The sequence below is a fragment of the Octopus sinensis genome, linkage group LG14 (genome assembly GCF_006345805.1).
Source record: "Octopus sinensis linkage group LG14, ASM634580v1, whole genome shotgun sequence".
Taxonomy (NCBI): Eukaryota; Metazoa; Mollusca; class Cephalopoda; order Octopoda; family Octopodidae; genus Octopus; species Octopus sinensis.
Genome location: NC_043010.1, coordinates 1848645 through 1872787, shown reverse-complemented (window position 1 = coordinate 1872787; position 24143 = coordinate 1848645). Strand labels below are relative to the sequence as shown.

The 24143-nt window shown below is 37.9% G+C and overlaps 1 protein-coding gene across 7 annotated transcripts in view; it reads left to right on the top strand.

Moving 5' to 3' along the window:
• LOC115218758 (protocadherin-18) overlaps positions 1-24143 on the top strand; it is a 216850-nt gene that overhangs the window by 44009 nt on the left and 148698 nt on the right. Inside the window, exon 2 of one of the 7 annotated variants that reach the window (XM_036508566.1) lies at positions 14103-14156. The exons of the other annotated variants lie outside the window; for them this stretch is intronic. The gene's annotated coding sequence lies outside the window, so the exon portion shown is untranslated. The remainder of the gene's footprint in view (positions 1-14102; positions 14157-24143) is intronic. 7 annotated transcript variants of the gene reach the window in all.

The following is a 24143-nucleotide window of genomic DNA, read 5'->3' as shown; positions in this document are numbered from 1 at the left end:
TCCAGATATTAACTAGATAGACTCCCGATATTAACTAGATAGACTCCAGATATTAACTAGATAGACTCCAGTTATTAACTAGATAGACTCCAGTTATTAACTAGATAGACTCCAGATATTAACTAGATAGACTCCAGATATTAATTAGATAGACTCAAGATGTTGAACAGGTAGACAAAAGTGTTTAGATGTTGAGTAGATAGACCACAGAGTGTAGACTAACTAGAGAGACAGTTGTGTCTATATGTTAACTTGATATAGACTAGTGTGTAGATATTAACAAGATAGACCAATATGAGTAGATGCGGGCTTGATAACAACATTGTGTAATGGTGGCTAGACAGACCACAGTGTGTAGATGTTAACTAGATAGACTACAGTATCTGGATGTTAACTAGATAAAACAGTGTGCAGATGTTAATCAGATAGACTAGAGCCAAGGGCCTAGGAACAGGGGGTGAAGGTAGTGCGTTTGCACCCCTTAAAAGTTTTAGTGGGTGCAAAATCAAAATTTGCACCCCTGCACATAATTTGCCAGGTTTAGAAAACAGTGTCTAAATTTCGATCTGTAAAAAGTTGCTTGATGTTAGGTTTCTTCACAAAACAAGAACAAAGGACAAAAATAAATTTTTAAAAAGTCCAAAATGTTTACTGAAAAAGTTGTTCATAAAAGTTCCCAAGGGAATTCTCTAGAAGGATATACTACTGAACTAAGGCATCATCAACATCAAAATTAAAAGTATTTATATATGCAGCAGCAGCAGCAATGACAAGAACAGCATGACCAGCAGTATGACCACTCCTCATATATCGACCCCAGTGCGTAACTGGTACTTATTTAATCGACCCCGAAAGGATGAAAGGCAAAGTCGACCTCGGTGGAATTTGAACTCAGAACGTAACAGCAGATGAAATATGGCTACGCATTTCGCCTGGCATGCTAACGCTTCTGCCGGCTGGTTCTTTATTTCTTGAAAACAACCATGATTGTATTTCTTATAGGAGACTCAGTCACATAAGCAACTGAAGACTCATAACTATTCATAGTGTCACTACACCATCTGTGTACCTTTACAAGTAAGAAAACTACAGAAGCTGTGGTATTTCATTGTCCCAGATGTGCGACAGTAGATCTGCCATCTGTTTGTGGTTTGGAAATGTTCAAGTTTTGTCTTACACTGAAACTGGATTATAACAAGGGAAGGCTGTGTCAGATAACCAACTTCTTCCTCTTGCCACTAATTTCCTGGACCAATGATAAGAGACAACTGTAAGGATACCAAGGATATAGAAAGACAGCCAAGGTTATCATCTATCACATTATGTCCTATGCACATGTACTACAAGGATGTTGCTGGATATCTCCTTTCTTCTGATTGAAACTTGGTAATTGATGCATACAGTGGTGAGTCCTTAAAAACCATAATTCACCAAGTGCAGGCATGGTTGCATATTTTAATTTTCCATCTACAAAATTCACCTACAAGGCTTTGATCAGCTCAGAGTTATGGAAGAAGACAATTTCCTAAGGTACCACAACTGTAGGACTAAACATGAAACTATGTGATTAGGAAGCAAGTATCTGAACCACACAACTATGTCCTTCTTTAAGATAGTATACGAGTGTAATGTGACTGCTATTTCTACTTGGTTAAATGAACATAGAGAGAGACCCGTCATTGGTTCATAATCATTACAAGGGTTTCAGGTGTATTAACTCAATTAACTCAGTTTGAAGAACAGTTCAAGAATACACTTTTAACCCTAAAGGGGATTTTACTCCCAAATTCCAAGATTTTACTGGTCAATAACCTACATTCTCTTCCTTTGTTCTTTGTCTTTTTTTTACCTTTTTCTTTCATTTCTTTGTCTCAGTGGCCTCGCCATACACCTTCAATGGCCTCACCATTTACCATTCTCTCTCTAATTCTTCACGAGTTTTTCTTATTTTACTTTTATCACATTCTACCTTTCTTTCATTGCTTTTTCCTTTCATCTCTCTCCTTTGATAATGTCCACCTGAACCTGAACGTCTTACTAAACCGAGACACCTTTCTTTAACCTTCACCATCACCATCACTATCTACTTCACACAAACACACACACATATTCAAAAAGCACATTTACACATACACTCAAAGAAATGTTCACACACACACACAGACACACAGACACACACATATTTAGAATGACATTCATTGTTCGCAGATATATGTACACTTGCCTGAGGAGTCCCACTGTGATGTGTCTACTAGTGCCAGCCTTTATTTACACCACCAAGATCAGCTGTTGCCACCACTACCAATACTACCACCACTACTAACACTATTTAACACCATCAAAACCATCTGCCGCTGCCACCATCAACACCATTATTCGATACCTCAGCACCACCTTGACCACTGCCAAAACCATCATCATTTGCAACCAACGTCACAACCCTCACCACCACCTCCACATCCACATCTATTACTAACGCCACTACAAACAACTCCAGCTCCTACCTCACAACCAGAGCCAACACCACCACCACCACCACCATTACCAACACAAATGTTACCACCATCACAACCACCAATATTTAACACCATCGTAAACATTCACTACTACCACTGCCACTACTACTACTACTACTACTACTACTACTAGCACCACTACAAACAAGTTCAGCTCCTATCTTACAACCACAGCCATCACCACCACCACTTAACACCATTGTAAACATCTGCTACCACCACCACCACAACCACCACTATTACTAGCACCATTACAAACAACTCCAAATTCCTCTCCAACAACTACCACCAACGTAACCATCACCACCATCATCACCATTATCAACTCCCTGCAGTTTCTCACTTCCTAAGTTATGATGATTGATAGTCACTCTGGCCACCCAACACAAAGAACCATGGAATAATGCCCATTGGGGAATGAGCCAAAGATAAACCTAAGGTGATGATGACGAGGTGCATGATGAGGATGATGACGAGGATGATGATGACGATGTTGATATTTGACTGTGGTGATCTTAATGATGATGTGCATGCTGATTATGTACCTGATGATGAGTGTTTGATACTGGAGCTCTTTATTTATATATATATATATATATATATATATATATATATATTTGTATATATATATATATATATATATATATATATTTGTATATATGTGTGTATGCATGTATACATGGCTGTGTCGTTAAGAAGCTAGCTTTGGCATCATGTGATTTTGGGTTCTGTCCCAATGCACATCACCTTGGGAAAAGTGTCTTCTACTATAGCCCTGGGCTGACAAATTCATTGAAAGTGAATTTGGTTGATGGAAACAGTGTAGAAAACAGACATGTGTGTATATATGTGTGTGTGTGTGTGTGTGTGTGTGTGTGTGTATATATATATATCATCATCATCATCATCGTCGTCGTTTAACGTCCGTTCTCCATGCTAGCATGGGTTGGACGGTTCGACCGGGGTTCTGGGAAGCCAGAAGGCTGCATCAGGCTCCAGTCTAATTTGGCAATGTTTCTACAGCTGGATGCCCTTCCTAACGCCAACCACTCCGTGAGTGTAGTGGGTGCTTTTTACGTGCCACCTGCACAGGTGCCAGGCGGGGCTGGCAACGGCCACGGTCAGATTGGTGTATTTTATGTGCCACCGGCATGGAAGCCAGTCGAGGCGGTGCTGGCATCGGCCACGAGTTGGATAGTGCTTTTTACGTACCACCAGCACTATCCGACTCGTGGCCGATGCCAGCACCGCCTCGACTGGCTTCCGTGCCGGTGGCACATAAAATACACCAATCTGACCATGGCCGTTGCCAGCCCCGCCTGGCACCTGTGCAGGTGGCTATATATATATATATATATATATACACACACACACATACAGGTGAGCACATAAGTGCAAAACAAGGTGGAAAAAAGTACTTGAATACCAAAGTTAGAGTAACATTCTTTTCATTAAAGCTGCAAAATTATCACAAGACTGTTCATTTTGCACCTTTAATATAAAAAGTATATATATATATATATATATATATATATATATATATATATATAAATAGTTAAAGTTAATCCAAACATGAAAACACAAAGAGAAAACACAACAATGCGAGGGCGTGAAACAAGTATAGTGTTATTGGATGCTCAGGAAAGGAAAGAAAAGGGGAGGAGTTAACGTTTCGAGCGGAGCACTTCGTCAGAAACAGAAAAAAAAGGTTCAAGGAAGGGAAGACAGAGGAAGAAAATCGCCAACGATTACACACGCAGTCACACACATACACACACACAGAGGTAGTGTGTGTGGCATTGTGTTTATGTATGTCATTTTCCCCAACCAGTGTTGGTTTGTTGATGTCCCTCGTAATATAGGTGTTCAGCAAAAGGATAAATAAAATAAATGCCAGACAGAAAAGACCAAGTTCTGGGGTTGCCCCAGTATGGCTGCAGTCCAATGATGGAAACAATTAAAAATACAGACACACACAGTGAAATTAGATATATAAATATATTTGATAGACAGATGGTTTCATACATACATACATACACTTTCTTTTTTTGGAACAGTGGATCTTGAAGCTCACACACACACACAAAACTATAAATTATTTAAAATCCCTTTTAGATAAAAAAAAGTTGAAGGCTGGCCAACACGAAATTTACATGCTATTATGTATAGCTTTGTGTGATTCAAGACCCACTGTTCCAAAACAGAGTTATTTCATGCCCTCCTGAAAGTTTTTGAATTCTAATGATATCAGTAGTAGTGTGTGTGTGTAAGGTGGTGGGTTTCGATTGTTCAACAATGAGGATTCAGATATTCAATGAACTGGTCTACTTGCTCCTGAATGGTAAATGGCTGTACGTTCTACACACACACCCTTAATGTAATTCTCAGGAAGAATCAGTATCATAGGATTCTGTACAGTTTCCATTGACCCAATTTTATTTGAAGAGTATGAGTCAGCTTGAGCTCATAGAAAATGACATTTGCTTAAGCTGTCATGCTGTGGAATTGAACCTGAGATCTCATGGTAGCAAAGTAAACTTATTAACAATTCAGTCATATTATGCCTATATTCATGTTTGTTTTTATGACAAGTTATAATAGAAACAATTGTACAGGAGTGGCTGTGTGGTAAATAGCTTGCTAACCAGCCACATGGTTCTGGGTTCAGTCCCACTGCATGGCATCTTGGGCAAAATGTCTTCTGCTATAGCCTCGGGCCGACCAATGCCTTGTGAGTGGATTTGGTAGACGGAAACTGAAAGAAGCCTGTCGTATATATGTATATATATATATATGTATGTGTATATATGTATATGTATGTATGTGTATATATATGTTTGTGTGTCTGTGTTTGTCCCTCTAGCATTGCTTGACAACCGATGCTGGTGTGTTTACGTCCCCGTCACTTAGCAGTTTGGCAAAAAGAGACCGATAGAATAAGTACTGGGCTTACAAAAAATAAGTCCCGGGGTCGATTTGCTCGACTAAAGGCAGTGCTCCAGCATGGCCACAGTCAAATGACTGAAACAAGTAAAAGAGTAAAAGAGTAAAGAGTACATTAAACTGCAGAATTACTCAATATTCTTTTGTAGAATAAGAATACTGTTATTAGAAGGTGACCTCAGCTGTGCTTGTGCTCTGTAAAAAGCACTCTGTCCACTCTGCTGGGCAGTTGGTATTAGGAAGGGCATCCAGCTGTAGAAACTGTGCCAAAACATACAAAGAAGTTTAGTGTAGGCTCATTCCTGGCCAGCTCCTGTCAAACTGTCCAATCCATGCTAGCGGGAAAGGCGGATGTTAAATGATGATGATGATGAGGGTTAACAGGGACTTCGAAGTTTCGACCTGTTAGCCTTCATTGGACTGTGTGTGTGTCTCTACATCTATCTCTCTATCCATCTATTATTTATGTTTTGTCTTGTATGTCATTCTGTAAAAAAAAACAAAAAAAAACAGTATAACTGGAATAGAACCATGGATTCACAATATAGAATGGTGATGAACTATGACCTCAGACTCTGCCACCAGAATAACCCAGAGTTCTTTACTAATCTAAAAAATATCGTTAGCCTGATGTACTAACAGAGAGCTTATAGAGTATTTTGCTTGGATTGATAACCCCTCACTAATAACTATATATATATATATATATATATATATATATGTATATAAAGTTAATCCAAACAAGAAAACAAAAAGACAACAACGCAAGGATGTGGAACAAATAAAGTATTATTGGGCGCTCAGGAAAGAAGGGTAGAAGGAGGGTATGACGTTTCGAGCGGAGCTCTTCGTCGGAAACATAGGAGAAAGAAAGATCCCGAGGTGGGAGGACAGAGGGAAAAAAAAATGCAAGTGGTCTTCACGAGGTCACATACTGAAAATATATATATATATTTTTTATTTTATCTAGTTTCAGCTCACGAGCTGTGGCCATGCTGGGGCACCACCATTCGGTGTTGCTACATGATTTTACTTCACGAATGCTTTTTAACAATTGCCATTTGGTGCATGAGAGAGTTCAATGCAGCTGCCCTTACATAAACATATATACATACTCATACAATAAGTTGAAGAAAGTAGTACCAACATTTCCATTCTTGAACTTTCTGCGTTATAGTCTTTCTGGTATTTCAGTTGGTTCAAAACGTTTTCCTTTAAGGAAATCTATTCTCTTCTGTGCACTTTGCAAGCCAATATTCACTGGAATGTTGATGGAGGTAACAACTTGGATTTCTAAATCCCCTTTAATCTGTTATATACATGTGTGTGTGTGTGTGTGTGTGTGTGTATGTGTGTGAACATGTATGTGTATATGTTTATATGTACAATCAACATAAGTACTAATACATGCAAAGATGTTCATGTATGCAATCACGGCTAAAAAAATCCACTATCTATCTGCATGACAAATTCTTGCTTTATTGAAATTGTCTCTGTTCTGAGAGAAGGTAAACAAACACCAAGTGACAATTAGGAATGACATCAAATGAGCAAGGCAGATAATCTCAAGGAATGTGCAATTCTTTGGAATTAAGATGCCATTAAAGAAATGACGTTAATTTTTCTGGAGACAAAAAGACAGCTGTGAATTCCTACTCCTGCCTCAAATCGCACAACAGTTGCCATACCTTGACATAGACATGTGCAAGAACTGTAGAGAACATTGTGTTGTGTGTATGTGAGTATGCTTGTATGTACATATAAATGTGTGTGGAGATATATATATATATATATATATATATATAACCATCATTTAATATACATCTTCTATGCTGGCATAGATTGTATGGTTATATATTTATGTATGTATGCATGCATATATATACATGTATGTATATGTTTGTGTGTGTGTATATATATATATATTTGTATATATATATTTGCATAGATACATATGTGTATGCATATATATTTGTGTGTGTGAGTATATATATATATATATAAATGCATACATACATATATGTATGTACATATGCTTGTGTGTATAAATCTCACTTTCTCTCTCTCTCTCTATATATATACACACACACACACAGATATGCATACATATACACATACATATAAAAACATATACACACACATTCAATTCGTGCAAGAATGGAACATGAACATTGAATGTCACACACACACACACACCCAAATACTTAAACTGAGAACAAATGATGAAGATAGGTGTGTAAACAAAACAAAACAAAAGAGAGAATGGAGGCCAAAGATACCACAGAAAAATGGGAGGTGGGAAAGGTTAGGGTTAGGATGGAAGGCAGAGAAACTACAATCTGTTGTTGACCAGGCAAAGTGGATAGCAGGAATTAAAGAAAACCGATTAATCTGTGTTATTGGATATTGGATATATCGGGATTTGCTTCCAACACTTTGGATCATGACATTTCTGTAGCCTGTTGCTTGGCTCTAGGGAGCTTTGTGTATTGGACAAATTTCATAGGAGACATACATATATTCAGATATATGTGTGTATGTGTGTTGGTAAAAACAGACATGCACCTATAAGTACATATCTCTCTCTTTATGTATGTATGTGTGTGTGTATATATATATAGATATATATATATACACATGCACATATACATACACACATATAAAAAGAAAATGACTTATCTGTGTGAAAAGACACTTTTAGTGTGGCATGACAAAAGTGTGTGTGTATACATATGTGTATGTATTTGTAGGAGCATGTATGTATGAATGTGTGTATATAAGTTGTAGCTGTGTGGTTAAGAAGTTTGCTTCTCAAACACATAGTTCCAGGTTCAGTCCCTCTGCATGGCATCTGAGGTAAGTGTCTTCTCCCATAGCTCTAGACTAAACAAAGCCCTATTAGTGGATTTAGTGGACAGAAATTGAAAGGTGCCCGTCTATATATATATATATATATATATATATATATATACATGTGTGTGTGTGTATACATATATATATATTGGGTTGGTGCATAATTATTGTAGTTTTTTTTTCAACAAATTTTATTCAACAAAAACAATAACAATATTTAACAAAAACATCTTTAAATGATGGTCTGATCGTCTGCCAAGCAAATGGGAAGCAGTAATTGAAGTAGATGGTGAATATGCTCTGGAATAATCATTTAAAGATGTTTTTGTTACATGTTATGGTTTTTGTTGAATAAAATATGTTGAAAAAAAGCTGCAATAATTATGTTCCAACCCAATATATGTGTGTGTGTGTGTGTGTGTACATATATATATATATAGGCATGCATGTATGTGCATGAGTTGGTGGCTCCTTATTTTGACCTAGCATGAGTGTGGTAAGATAGTGTCACTAGTGTATTAGTGTCTTTCATCACCAATCTTCTATGAAAACATGTTCAGCTGCAGGGCAATATTACCTTTCTAGGAAACAGGCGAGTGCTGATGACAGGAAGAGCATCCAACCATAGAAATCTGTCTCAGCAATTTCAGTCTGACCTAAGCCAGGGAAGAGTGGACATGAGGATGATGCTTGTGCCTCCCCATCTAACTTGCCATGAAACATTCTGAAGTGTAGTCTGTTACTTATGCTACAACAACAACAATTATATTTGTATATGTGTATGTGCATCTATAATGTATATTTATGTATATGCGTGAATGATGATATAATGTCATTCATGTAACTAACAGAGATTACGAAACAGCTGTAAACTAATGGAATAGATATCTATTCTCTGAATTTCTCTTATCTGGTTAATTTTTCTATCAATCAGTGTGACCGTCTATCTGTCTGTTGTATCTACACCACTTAATAATAGCACAACCATTATTTCGTACACACACATAAATGCTGAAGCTTTACAGCAGGGTGGAATATAAAGATATTATTCAATTTATTGTTGTTGTTTACCTCAAGGCTTGATTAACCGGGACATGACAAAAATTTCCCACACATCCCCATCTCATATTTTTTTTCAGACATTCAGGACATTTTTAAAGAGACAGTTGTTATTTGAGGGACATTTGGTTACAATTTCTACGTGATTACATGACTGCATATATGCGTCTTAGTTGTAACAGTGGGAGGATGTTGGTTTTGTCTTGTATACCTTTGCTAAGTTCTTCAATGAGTGAAAAGACTCAATTGTCTTTTCTTAAGTCTTTTAATCTCATGAAAAAACAAGTTTAAACTAACCATTCTTCTTCTCCACCCTCTATTTCTGGGAACGTCATGTAGGTATAGCTCTCAGGCACCTCTTCTGTAGGGCCCTATCAGAAACAACTGACAGACTTTTCAGCTGGAAGTGCAAGCATAACCAACTGATAATATAGATATTATCCAACCAATTTGCTGTTGGTTTACCTGTAGATCTCCTGCTAGTTGGCTTGGCTTGAAGAATCTGTCTTATGATTCTTCCCTGTGACATTCTAATCACATGTACTAATGGTGCCATGACCCTTTACTATGGAAAAAGTAGCAGCTCAACCATGAGAGATACATATATACGACAGGCTTCTTTCAGTTTCCATCTACCAAATTCACTCACAAAACTTTGGTCGGCCCGAGGCTATAGTAGAAGGAAGTTGCCCAAGGTGCCACACGGTGGGAACGAACCTGGAACCATGTGGTTGGTAAGCAAGCTACTTACCACACAGCCACTCCTGCTGACAGATTTCTTTCACTTTCCATGTACCAAATTCGCTCACAGGGCTTTGCTGAGTCCAGGGCTATTGAAGAAAATACTTAACCAAGGTGCCACACAATCGGACTGGACCCAAGGGCATATGGCTGGAGAGCTTTACTTCTTGACCAGACAGCCATTGCATGTCTAGTATTATATTACTAGTAGTCACTAGTAGTCACTATCAAAGGAAGGACTGAGGATGTTGAAATGCCAGGAAGTATGTCTAGTTTTATACCTTTCATTGAAGAATTTCTATTTCTATGTGGGTTCCATTGAGTTTATTTGAGAATGGTAAAATTTTCCAGTCCATGTGTGTGTGTGTGTGTGTGTAATTGTTAAACAGGAAGTCAAAGATTAAGGCAAGGCAAACATCTCAAATCTTATACAGTTTCATTATAGGAAGAAATTCAAAATCTTACAGCTGTTTTCTGGGATATCCCTGAGTATGAGATATTCTGTCATCAGAGACAAATTGGGGAAAAAATATGAAAATGAGAATGGTACATATCAATAAGATAAGGTGGCGAGCTGGCAGAAATGTTAGCACGGTGGGCAAAGATTTTGTAATGGGCTGTAAGATTTTAAATTTCTTCCTGTAATGATATTGTATAAGATTTGAGATGTTTGCCTTGCCTAAATGTTTGACGTCCTGTTTAACAATTATATATCTGGTGCATCAGAAATCGGCAATGGCTCCAGAGCTACCATCTCGGCTATAGCCTTGGAGCCTCATTATCCATTACAGCACTTATGTAGCATATCTAATCATTTAGATCACCTGTGAACTAAACCCCTATACTTTATGATAGATCGTTAGCCACTACACACTTTTTTTTCTCTCCTTGTTTTCTGTGTCTCTTTCTGTAGAAGAGTATAGGCTCGAAACATAAAAGACTTTTTCTATTCCTGAGTGTTATACTAATACATCTGTTTGTTTTGTACACCACCTGTCTTCATCTTTTGTTGTTTTTTTTCATAAACTCTCCCTATATATATACACACACACAATTACACATACATATATAGTTGCAAAGTTGTCTAAGAATCAGTATGGCAGGTAAAATGTGCACTTGTATATTTCTTAACAGAAAGGGTTTATTAAGCAATGTTTACAATATTATATGAGAGGGTTCTGAAAAGTTCCCCGCTTTAAGGGTATTGCAAAAGGCCCGATTAGAGACCCAATCTTTCAAGTTCTTTTACAGGGCTTAGAAGAAATGAAGGAATGCTGCAATAAGTGTGTCAATCTGAGATGGGAATATGTTGAATAAAATCATAATTAACTGATCCTTCTTTCTTTTGCTCAAAGTCAGGAACTTCTCAGCACTCTCTCATAGAGCCATTCCAGCCAGTCTTACCGATCAGTTTCACACTGGGTATTAAATAACAAGATATTATATAACAGCACAGTTAAATAACTGCCATCTTTGATGAGCATGTGGTATTCTTAACTGTACTGTTATCTAATATCCAGTTACATAAAACCCAGTGGGAAACTGACTGGTGATATCAGCTGAAATTGATGTCTAATACTGTATATTTTAATTTACATATATATGTGTATTTATATATATATATATATATATATATATTACACAGATGTACATACATAGATATATATGTACACACACATACATATGCATATACATATACACATATATAGACTTACTAATGTTATGTTTATATTCTCACCATGAAACATTTCTGTATATATGTATGTGTTTGTTTAAAGAGCGACAGACAGACAGATAGTGGTGAATATAGATGTAGAGATAAGTCAGATGGTGTTGATCAGAGAATATATTTGAAATATTGTGTGAAATATAAAGAAAAGATGAACTTAATATCTTGATGTGTCGATGTTTACTGTTACCTTGAATGGCAATACATACGCTGTGGAGGCATTCTAGCAAAACATATATAGACATATATAGACATAGGAGGCACAACAGTTAAACACACACATGCAAACACACCCATGTACACTCATACATACAAACTGATGTGCATACACACATAGATGCAGATATCCCCACACATAAAGATACATACATGCATGTACATGCACATATTGTGTGTGTGTGTGTGTGTGTGTATACATACACCCACGCAAATTAGTGCACAATTTCCTCAAAGACTTGCTAACCTTTGTTATCAACATGATCTTTCAAGGTAGAATGAGTTTATTGTTGGCAATGGTGATTGTGATGGCGATGATGTTTCTGTCAGTGGTAGTGGTGGTGGTGGCAGTGGCCATGATGCTGTTAGTAATATTTTATGATGGTGTTGTTGTTGTTGGTGGTGGTGGTGGTTGTGGTTATTGTGTTGGTATTAGTTATGGCTGTGGTTTTATAGCAAAAAATGTTGCTACTGAGCTTATTTAAACCCAGGTCAATCCTGATCAATCAATCCCATGATCAAAGCTATTTCAATCATAAAAATATTTTAAAATAAAGTATCTAGGGCTACATTATCCAGGATATTCCCTCATTATTTAAAGCAATAGAGTATGATTTGAGACAGATTTGGCTGCTATGTTTAACAAGTCATGCAATGATAAAGAAGCTCCTTTAGTAGCCTGTTATTGGTGTTAATGGTAGTGGTTAGGGTGAAAGTGATGAAGGTGGGGATGGTTATAATAATGATGAGGGTGGTAGTTATGATGATGATGGTGGTGGTGGTGGTGGTGGTGGCAGATATGATGATGGCAGTGATAATAGCTATGATGATGATGGTAGTGATAGTTATGAAGATGGTTGTGGTGTTTATGATGCTGTGGTGGTAGTCATGGTGATGATGGTGGTGGTAGTAGTAGTAGTAAAGATAATGGTGGTAGTTATGATGGTGGTGGTGGTTATGACGGTGGTGGTGGTTATGACGGTGGTGGTGGTTATGACGGTGGTTATGACGGTGGTGGTGGTGCTTATGATGATGATGGTGGTGGTGGCTTAGCCGTATTTCGTCTGCCATTACGTTCTGAGTTCAAATTCCGCCGAGGTCGACTTTGCCTTTCATCCTTTCGGGGTCGATAAATTAAGTACCAGTTTCGCACTGGGGTCGATATAATCGACTTAATCTGTTTGTCTGTCCTTGTTTGTCCCCTTTGTGTTTAGCCCCTTGTGGGTAGTAAAGAAATAGGCATTTATGATGATGGTAGTGGTGGTGGTGATTATGATGATGATGACAATAGTGGTCATTATGAGCATAATGATGGTGGCAGTGGTTGTTATGATGGTTTTAATGAAGATGACAATGATGATGATGATGATGATTATAGTGATGATAATGATGATGGGAATAATAGTGTTGGGGATGATGAAGATGATAATGATGATAGTTCTTATTGTTACGATAATGGTTGTGGTGGTGGTGGCAATGCTGATGTCATTAAGAATGGTATTGCTGATTTTCATTGTTGGAGGTAAAAATCAAGTGAAGTCTAAATAAATAAAAACTATAAAATAAATACAAATGAAGAAAAAGGAAAGAAAGAATGAATGAATGAATGAAAAAGAGGAAATAAATTAAAGAAGATAATAAAAACTTCTAAAACAGCAAAAGATACACATTTGCATATACGAACATATATACATATATATACATATATATGCATATACAAATATATACATATATATGCATATATATAAATATATATATATATGCATATATATAAATATATATATATACACACACACAAACATATCTATACACATTGTATACTCTCACTAATATTTTTGCATATCTGTCTGTCTCTCAATATATATATATACATATAATCACACATATACACATTTATATACATATATGCATTTGTATATCTGTATATACATATAAATATACTATTGAATGCATGTATAAGCATACATACACATTTGTATGTATATCTGTATATATAATAAAATACAAAAATCTTTCTCTCTCTCTCTCTCTCTCTCTCTCTTCAGGGTTAAACATACCTCATCATTGTTATCAAATTTTTTGCACCTAAAAATTTCTTGGTAAGCAAGTCAGTGAGTTTTTCAATTCTCAAGTGTTCTCATCTATCATCAATTTGAAATTTTAAAGCCATCCATCTTCTTCATTCTCTCCTTCCTCTCTCTCTCCCCCCTTCCTTCCTCCTTTCCTTTCTTTTCATTAGTTCTTACTTTAATTTTCGTTGCTTTTTTTTCTTTTTTTTTTGTCTTTTACTTTAGCTTCTCTTTGTCCTTCTTCCCTGCAACTCTCCATTCCTCTTCATCTCCATCTATCTCTCCTCCCACCACCAGCACACAGCAATTATTGCTGATGCCATTACAACAATTTACTGGTGCTATTTCCACTACAACAACAACAACAGCAACCACAATCACTACAGCCAACATGGCCACCGGCACCACTGTTGCACAACTACCTCCACTACCCACTCAACCATTCATCCTTCCATCTTTTACAATCTATCTATCTACTGTCCACCCATCTGTCTATCTGTCCATCTATTCATCTCTCATTCTGTTTGTGTATCCTATCTGTCCATCTGTCTATCTATCTGACTGTCCATTCATGTCTGTCTGTCTGTCTATCCCTCTATCCTATTTATCTAGCCATCTTGTCTATTTATCAATCCTTCTGTCTATCTACCCATCTGCCTGTCTTTCCTCCTATCTATCTATCTATTTTTACTTCTGTGCTTTTCTACCCTTTATCATCCTCTTCCCCTTTTTCTCTTTTCTCTGTCCATCCACCCATCCATATGTCCTTCCATATATCTAACCATTATGTATGCATGTATGTATGTTCAGCTATACATACATACATTGCCCCTACACCCATCCATACATTCTCACAATCCATCCATTATCTTCCAGTACAACTTTACAGACATGAAATTTTCTAATTAAGACCAATAAATGCATTGTTCTGAAATGATAAGGTAGAAACCCCTATCCTCCCCCCTCTCATTCTCTCTCACTTTATTCCACAGAGTAGTGACGATGATGATGATGATGATGATGATGGTGGTGGTGCTGGCAGAGTGTGTCAGGAGGAGGGGGGTGTTGGTTTTAACGGTTCCTAACTTGCCATGATGGTTATGTCACAACTTGATCAACATTGCTGTGATGACGATGGTGATGGTGGTAGTGGTTGTTGCTGTTGTGGTGGTAGTGGTAGTAGTAGTAGTGGTGGTGGTGGTGGTGATTGTGGTGATGATGGTTGTGATAGCTGCAATGATGGTTGTTGTGATGCCAGTGATGTTGACGTTGTCATGGTGTTGTGAGGAATTTTTAAATGGTGTGTTAATAAACCTCCGTAATTGTCAAGTCAATTATTGATAAAGCTATTACTCATTGTCTCACTGAACACAAGTCAACTGTACAGGCGGTGGTTGGTGGTACGTAGTGGTGGTTGTAGTGACAAGAGTATGTAGTGGTGGTGGTGGTAGTCATGTTGTCAGTGGTCGTAAAGTGATGGTGGTGGCAATGTTAGTGGTGGTGACAGTATGGCTTGTTGTAATGGTTGTAGTGCTAGTAATAATACTGGCTTAGATGGTAGTAGTAGTAGTAATCGTGGTGGTGGTGACAGGATTGCTTGTGTTGATGTTTTGATGAGAGTGGTGAAGTTAATGCTGTTGAAATCATTGTGGTAGTGATAGTGGAATAAGTATCATTTGTGAAGGAGATGCTGATGTCAGAACAAGTCCTTACATCAGTTGTGATGGTCACAGTTGGCACAGTAATAGCCATGTTATTTTACCTTAATATGTCATCCCTCTCGCATCAATATAACCAACCACACCTCTCTGCTGCAGAAGTGCTGTTATCTAAGACAACCAGATTAGATGGTTAACATTATCCAAAGTTCACTGCTTCATTGATGTGCAATCTAATCCTTCCATTATCAGCTTTCATTTCATGGCTGTGTACAGTTAAAAGCTTGTTTTAGCCATACATGGTTTTGGGTTCAGTCCCACTGTGCACTCTTTTGGGCAAGTGCCTTCTAATCGAACCTCAGGTCACTCAATGCTTTGTGAGTAAATTTAGTAAACAGAGGTTGTATGGAATCCCATCATATATATATATATATATATATATATATATATATATATATATATATATATATATATATGTGAAGGGATGCTGAAAACTTCCTGGTTGTAAGGGTATCAAAAGGGGCCTGACTGAAGGCCCAATATTTCAAGTTCTTTTATACAGGGTTGAGAAAAACTGAAGGACCACTGCAATGAGTGTGTGAGTCTGAGAAGGGAATATGTTGAATAAAAGCATAATTAACTGATCCTCCTGAATTTTACCCAAAGCCAGGGACTTTTCAGCACCCCCTCATGTATGTATATATATATATAATATAATAAATTAATTTTACTCTACTATGTATTGAGTACCTTATTTACTGTGGTTAACCCCGAATCAACCCGGGACCTACATATATATATATATATATATATATAATATATATATATATATATATGTGTGTGTGTGTGCACACATATATATGTTTTTATGTTTGTTCCCTACCACTGCTCGACAACCAGTATTGGTTTGTTTATATCCTCATAAGTTAGTGGTTCAACAAAAACAGACTGCTATGATAAGTATTTTAAAAAGAAACCCACAAGTATTGGAGGTGGATTTTTTTTGACTAAAACCCTTCAAGGTGCTGCCTCAGCATGGCTACCTTTGATGAGTGAAACAAGTAAATCCAAGTTTTCCTTTTTTTTTATGGTCTAACATATCTCCTGTCTTGCGCAAGAGCTATCCGAGAGGTTGCTCAAGTCAACATGTTGTTCTATCTGATGCTGAAAACTTATCTCGATTAGCCAACTGTTGTACTTGTAGAATTGTTTCCTGCCAGAAAGAAGTAGATGATGGGAAGTGAGTTTGATTCCAATATAGTAAGACTTGGAACAGATAATACAAGACATCTTATCCAATGTTCTAACAATTCTTCCAATCCATTCCATCACTCAAGACTGGTACTTTATCAAACCCCAAAGGTAATATCATAGATTGTGTGCTACCTGGGGCAGCTTTAGAGTTGCCCCCACTTTGTGAAGAAGATTTGGCTACTATTTCTAGTAGGTTGAACAACCCTATAGAGGCTTCCTTCATTCATTGTCTCCACTCCCAGTAAAAAGCTTATTCAGGCTTTTACAGCAGATCCATAAGGTGGCACCCTGTTGCATGCATTGTCTGGGGTGAGTCACCCTCATGTCTTCCAATCACTCACCCACTCCCCTAGTTACGCTAGTGTCAAAATGGCAATGAAAGCTAAAGTCGAATCGTTTTTAACAGTGGAGGTAAAGCAATAAATAGCATGTAAATATTGGTTTCAAATTTTGGCACAAAGCCAGCAAGTTCAGAGGAGGAGGAGGAAGTAAACTGATTACATTGACCCCAATACTCCACTGGTTCTTATTTTATCAACCTTGAAAGGATGAAAGGCCAAGCCAACCTCAGTGGAAAATAGCATGTAAATATTGGCTTAAAATGCCATTTAGTTAGAAAAAAGTCAAAGATTACCTGACATTTTCTATCCAAAGGGATTTTTAACCCTATATTTACATGCTATTCTTTATAAACAGCTTCCTTATGAACTGTCTGAGAAAGCTGTTGAAGAATAGGATCACAGGAGCAGAAACAAAATGTGAACTGCACAAGTTCAGAGCCAATTCCTTGCCTTAATTCCCAGCATACTACCAGTGTCCAACCTGCAGCAGAACCTTCTGAACATGTGTCGATCTGATCTGCCACAGACAGACACAGCATGACCCACCTTCTTCTCTCATGGGATGACCTGGATGAACATTATTGTTATTATTATTATTATTACTACTACTACTACTACTACTACTACTATTATTATTATTGAAGGCAGTGACTTGGCAGAATCAATAGTGCACCAAGCAAAATGCTTAGTGGCATTTCACTTGTCTATACATTCTGAGTTCAAATTCCACAGAGGTCAACTATGCTTTTCATCCTTTCAGGGTCAATAAATTAAGTATTTGTGAAACACTGGGGTTGATGAAATTGACCATCCCCCCCAACATATTTCAAGCCTTGTGCTTACAGTAGAAAGGTTTATTATTATTATTATTATATTATTATTATTATTATTATCTACTTTGAGTTTCACTGTTAAAAATTAATCAATTCACATCTCTCAAAGTTTCTAAATTCTAACGACAAAGTTAATATTTCAATGAAAGAGCGAAAAGCTGGATCCAGTTCTTTCTTTTTTCATAAGGTGTAGCACTCCACTGCTGGACATGTGCTTTTCCAAGCCTCTCTCATCTCTTACAGCATCTTGACATTCTCATCCAAACCAGCCTTGTATCCCACTACATTGCTTTTATATATTCTTCAATATTATTGGTTCATCTCCTTCACAAACCAAAGAAATGGTGGGACGGATCAAATATTTCAAAGAATTTTAGCCAATGCTCTAATGAAGGGTCAACTCACCATCTTATATATTCGAATATTCTGAAAGTCAGGATTACTAGAAGATTCCAAACATGAAAGAGATTTGTAATAACCATCAAATATAGAGATTTGGTGTATAGAACTACAAAATTATCTTGTCTTCTAGTTTTTGCTGTTATTGTTGTGTCATATCTGATTCTTATGAATGACCTAAGACAATCCAGTCATGACCATCTCGTTGTTTTCAGACAGTTTATCTGGGAACACGTTATATAATGTATCTACCTATTTCTTAGATGTGGTTGTGACAAGAAGATTTGGCTACTATTTCTAGTAGGTTGAGCAACCCTATTAGAGGCTTCCTTCATTCCTTCTTGTGTGTGTGTGCATACTAATGTGTAGCCATGTGTGTGTGTGTTTTCTTTTCATACCATATAGGAAATTGCTGTAATCAGCTTTGGTTGAATATTGGCAATGTTCCAGTAGCATATAACTATGTAATTACATGTTTATGTTTGGGTGAGAGAGAGAGAGAGAGAGAGAGAGAGAGAGAGAGAGTGTGTGTGTGTGTGTGTGTGTGTGTGTGTGTGTGTGTGTGTGTGTGTGTGTGTGTGTGCATGCATTATGCATACTGAGCAATGTGTACAGATACTAATTTATGAAGAACCTACAGAGGATTTCTGCATATAAAACGTATAGTTAAGTAACAGGGAAAAGATTCACATATACATTATGAGCAGCAACAACAAAACGAAGAGGTTTAATTAATTAAAATTACATGTTAAGAGAAAGGAAAACAACTTCTATTGGCATAGATGTGTGGCTAAGGAGTTCACTTTGCAACCATATGATTTAAGGTTCAGTCCCACTTTGTGGCACCCTGGGCAAGTGTTTGCTACTATAGACCATCTAATGCCTTGTGAGTGAATTTGATCAATGGAAACTGTGTTATATATATACATGTGTGTGTGTCTCTTGCGACTGCTTGACAAGCAGGGCTGGTTTGTTTATGTCCTTGTAACTTAGCAGATCAGCTAAATGACTAATAAAATAAGTACCAGGCTTAAAAAATCCATAAGTACTAGAGTTAATTTGTTTGACTTCAAGATGGTGTCCCAGCATAACCATACTTTTGACACCTCTGTTTATATTTTAAATTCTCTGGTCTACTGTTCTCTGGTCATCACTTCTCTGCTGTTTGGTACTGTCAGTCACTCCTACTCTCCTTCCTCACCCCATTGCTCTCTGGCTCTCGTCAATTACTCCTACCATCTCTTCTGAAATGTGGGTAGTCGTGTAACTCCTTCACAACAAAAACCCCTGTTCTGCTTTGACCTTTTCTCCCATACTTTTACCTATAATTTGTCCCTCATCTCCTAGCATGAAGTTATCCCATCAGCGTTCCTAGTCTTATAAACTGCATTATGGTGTCACTAATGCTGGTGGCACACACACACACACACACAAAGCATCTAATACACCCTTTAAAGTGGTTTGCATTACAAAGGGCATCCAGCCATAAACACTATGCCAGCCAAAGAAAACACGGAGCATGATGCAATCCTTAAGTTCATTGGATCCTGCCAAACTGTCCAACTCACCCAGCATGGAACATGAATGTTAAATGATGTTGATTCTTTTATTGAGTGTGGTACCCTAGCATTGGGCTGTGGCCATGCTAGGGTACCACACTGAAAAGGCTTCAATCCTAGTACCTATTTAAGTCTGGTACTTCTTTTAATGATCTCTGTTCATGAAATAAATGGCTGAGTTAACTTAGAAGCTGAACATGGAAAGGCTGTCTTCCCAAAGACAGACACACATACCAGCATACACAGAGATCCTAATGTGGCTATGTGGTAAGAAGTTTGAATCCCAACAACATGCTTCTGGGTTCAGTCTCACTTTATGGTACCTTGGCCAAGTGGCTTTTATTATAGTCTCTGGCCAACTAAAGCCTTGTGAGTGGATTTGGTTGAGGGGAAACTGAAAGAAGTCCACCCTGTATATACATATATCTGTGTGTGTCCTTGTATGTATGTGTGCCACCACCACTTGACAACTAGTGTTGGTGTGTTTACATCCTTATACCTTAGCATTTCAGCGAAAGAAACCAATAGAATAAGTACCGGGCTTAAAAAAAAAAAAAATTAAGTACTGGGGTTGATTTATTTAACTAAAATTCTTCAAGGTGGTGCCCCAGCATGGCCACAGTCTAATGACTGAAACAAGTAGAATATGAAAGATTATCTTTGTTGCTTCCTTACTTGAGTTTTCAACATCTGATGGAGTTTTAGGAATACCATCTTACATATATATCTTGGGGTTTATTTTACAAGTAGCCAAGTCCATCTCTCTCCAAGTCTGGTCGAGAGAAAGAGAAAATCAACTCTAGTACTGGACTAGTTGTTTATCAATTCTAAAAGGATAAAAAACTAAATTGACCTCAGAGGGCATACACACACCACACACTCACTGTGTGTGTGAGAGTGTGAGAGAGAGAGAGAGAGAGAGAGAGAGAGAGAGAGAGAGAGAGAGAGAGAGAGAGAGAGAGAGAGAGAGAGAGAGAGAGAGAGAGAGAGAGAGAGAGAGAGAGAGAGAGAGAAGAGAGAGAGAGAGAGAGAGAAAGAGAGGGTGACAGACAGACAGACTTCTGCTTTATTTCTGTTGACCGAATTCCACTCACAATGAATTGATCAACCCAATGCCACAGTACACGATACGTGCATGAGATGGAATTGAACCCAGAATCACCCAATTATGAAGTGAGCTTAACCACATAAAAACACCAGCAACAATAAATGAACGAATGTACTTCTTAATTAATGAAAGAGCTAGACAAGAATATTCACTCTTGGAAACGACAAATTCATTCTTTCCCTTTTATCTATTTCTTTTCTTCTGTTAGCAAATTTGTTTTCAGGTAAACTAAGGATAAATCCACTCCATTATTTGGGTCAGTACCCTGTATGTTGTTGTCCAATATGTAATAATCTGTTATTCCATCCAATCTGTTTTACCCACATGACCTGCTGTGTGTGAGGAGACCTACTGAGTCAAGTACATCAACATCAAAATAAAGATCAAATGGAATTGTAGTTGTGATTCCCATGCTGGTGGCACGTAAAAGGCACCATCCGAATGTGGCCGATGCCAGTGCCACCTTGGCTGGCTCCCATGCTAGTGGCATGTAGAAAGCACCAACCAATTGTGGCCATTGCCAGCCTCCTCTGGCCCCTGTGTTGGTGGCACGTAAAAAGCACCCACTACACTCGAGGAGTGGTTGGCGTTAGGAAGGGCATCCAGCTGCAGAAACACTGCCAGATCAGACTGGAGCCTGGTGCAGCCTCCTGGCTTCCCAGACCCTGCTAGCATGGAAACCAGACGTTAAATGATGACGATAATGATGATGATATATTTTTATGATTTTTCAGTCATTTACTGTTGAGTTCAAAGATTTATTGGTGCAAGTCTGGCTGTGTGGTTGAGAAACGACCTTCACAACTATAAAGGGTAAAGACCCCCTTTGGTTATGAATGACCATGGGATTGCACCTAGAAAGTTACCCTCCCAGGCACAAGTCCGAGGCAAGGTTGTTTATGGAAGACCAGCAGTAGCCCATGCATACCAGCCTCCACTCTCCACACCACTGATGTTATCCAAGGGAAAGAAAAAGACTGATACAGTTTGGCACCAGTGATGCTGCAACTCATTTCTACAGCTGAGTGAAGAACTGGAGCAATGTGAAATAAAGTGTCTTGCTCAAGAACACAACACAATGCAGCCCAGTCCAGGAATCGAACTCATTACCTCATGATAGTGAGCCCAATGCTCTAACCACTGACCCATGCACCTTCACAGCTATATGCTCTGGATATGAGACGTTCTGGCATAACTATTTTGACACTAACTGTTTGGTGTCACTGATTCAATGCTGACTCATTTGACATCAGATGCTTTAATGCCTCTCTCTCTCTCTCTCTCTCTCTCTCTCTCTCTCTTATGTGTGAGAGTATATTTCACTTTGTGCATATGAGGAAAAGGGAAAGTGTTTATGTAGCATGTTCAATTAGTAAATTGTAAAGTTTCTATGTTCCTCACCCTCTCTATCTGTAAGTGTATATTTCTACTTGCACATGCATATGGGCATATGTGTGTGTGTGTGTGCGCCCAGTGCTAAAAAGTACTGTTGCCCAAATTGGCTCAATATCCAGTCAGCCTTGCCAAGTCACCAGTGGCCAAACAGTTTCATCCAATCATTTCATCACAACACAATTTCCATCCTTCCTTATGGAACAGATGTCTTTTACTATAACCCCAAATTGACTAATGCCTTGATCGTGAAACTCATCAGAAACTGTATGGACGTCCATACTGGTGGACTGTGGGAGCTGTTAAAGAGAGAGAGAGAGAGGGAGGGAGATGAGTGTGTGTCTTCTTATAGTCACTGAATAAGTAAGTACAGTGAAAAGCCTTATATGCTGTAGCCTGGTTGTTTTGTCATCTATGAAAATCAGTAGACTAATAATGCCTTGCTTGAAAAATGAGGTTTGGCACAAAGAAGGGCATCTAGCTACTGAATATTGCTTTAATAATCCTTTGCGGTGCCCCAGCATGGCCACGGCTCGTGAGCTGAAACTAGATGAAAATGAAAAAAATCTAACCCATGCCAGAGTGCAAAAAGAGAGTCAATCGATGATTATGATAATGATTTGTCTAAAAAGTCATGCAGAATGAAGAAATAATTTTTGTACCCCTAAATTTTAGTTCATGCTGGTCCCTGGGGGTTTTCCTGCTTTCTTTTCCCAGTTAATTGTATTAATGGTTTTATTTGGATACTAGTGTTGTTGTTGTACTGTGAATTGTATATCATGATTATGAGCTTTTAGGCCTTTCTCTCTCTCTCTCTCTCCATTGTATTTCTTGTTTGTCCCATATTTCAATTCAGAATCTTCTAATTTCTTCCTGACAAAGAGACGGGGAGAGAGAGAGAGAGAGAGGAGAGAGAGAGAGAGGGAGGGAGATGAGTGTGTGTCTTCTTATAGTCACTGAATAAGTAAGTACAGTGAAAAGCCTTATATGCTGTAGCCTGGTTGTTTTGTCATCTATGAAAATCAGTAGACTAATAATGCCTGCTTGAAAAAATGAGGTTTGGCACAAAGAAGGGCATCTAGCTACTGAATATTGCTTTAATAATCCTTTGCGGTGCCCCAGCATGGCCACGGCTCGTGAGCTGAAACTAGATGAAAATGAAAAAAATCTAACCCATGCCAGAGTGCAAAAAGAGAGTCAATCGATGATTATGATAATGATTTGTCTAAAAAGTCATGCAGAATGAAGAAATAATTTTTGTACCCCTAAATTTTAGTTCATGCTGGTCCCTGGGGGTTTTCCTGCTTTCTTTTCCCAGTTAATTGTATTAATGGTTTTATTTGGATACTAGTGTTTGTTGTTGTACTGTGAATTGTATATCATGATTTATGAGCTTTTAGGCCTTTCTCTCTCTCTCTCTCTCCATTGTATTTCTTGTTTGTCCCATATTTCAATTCAGAATCTTCTAATTTC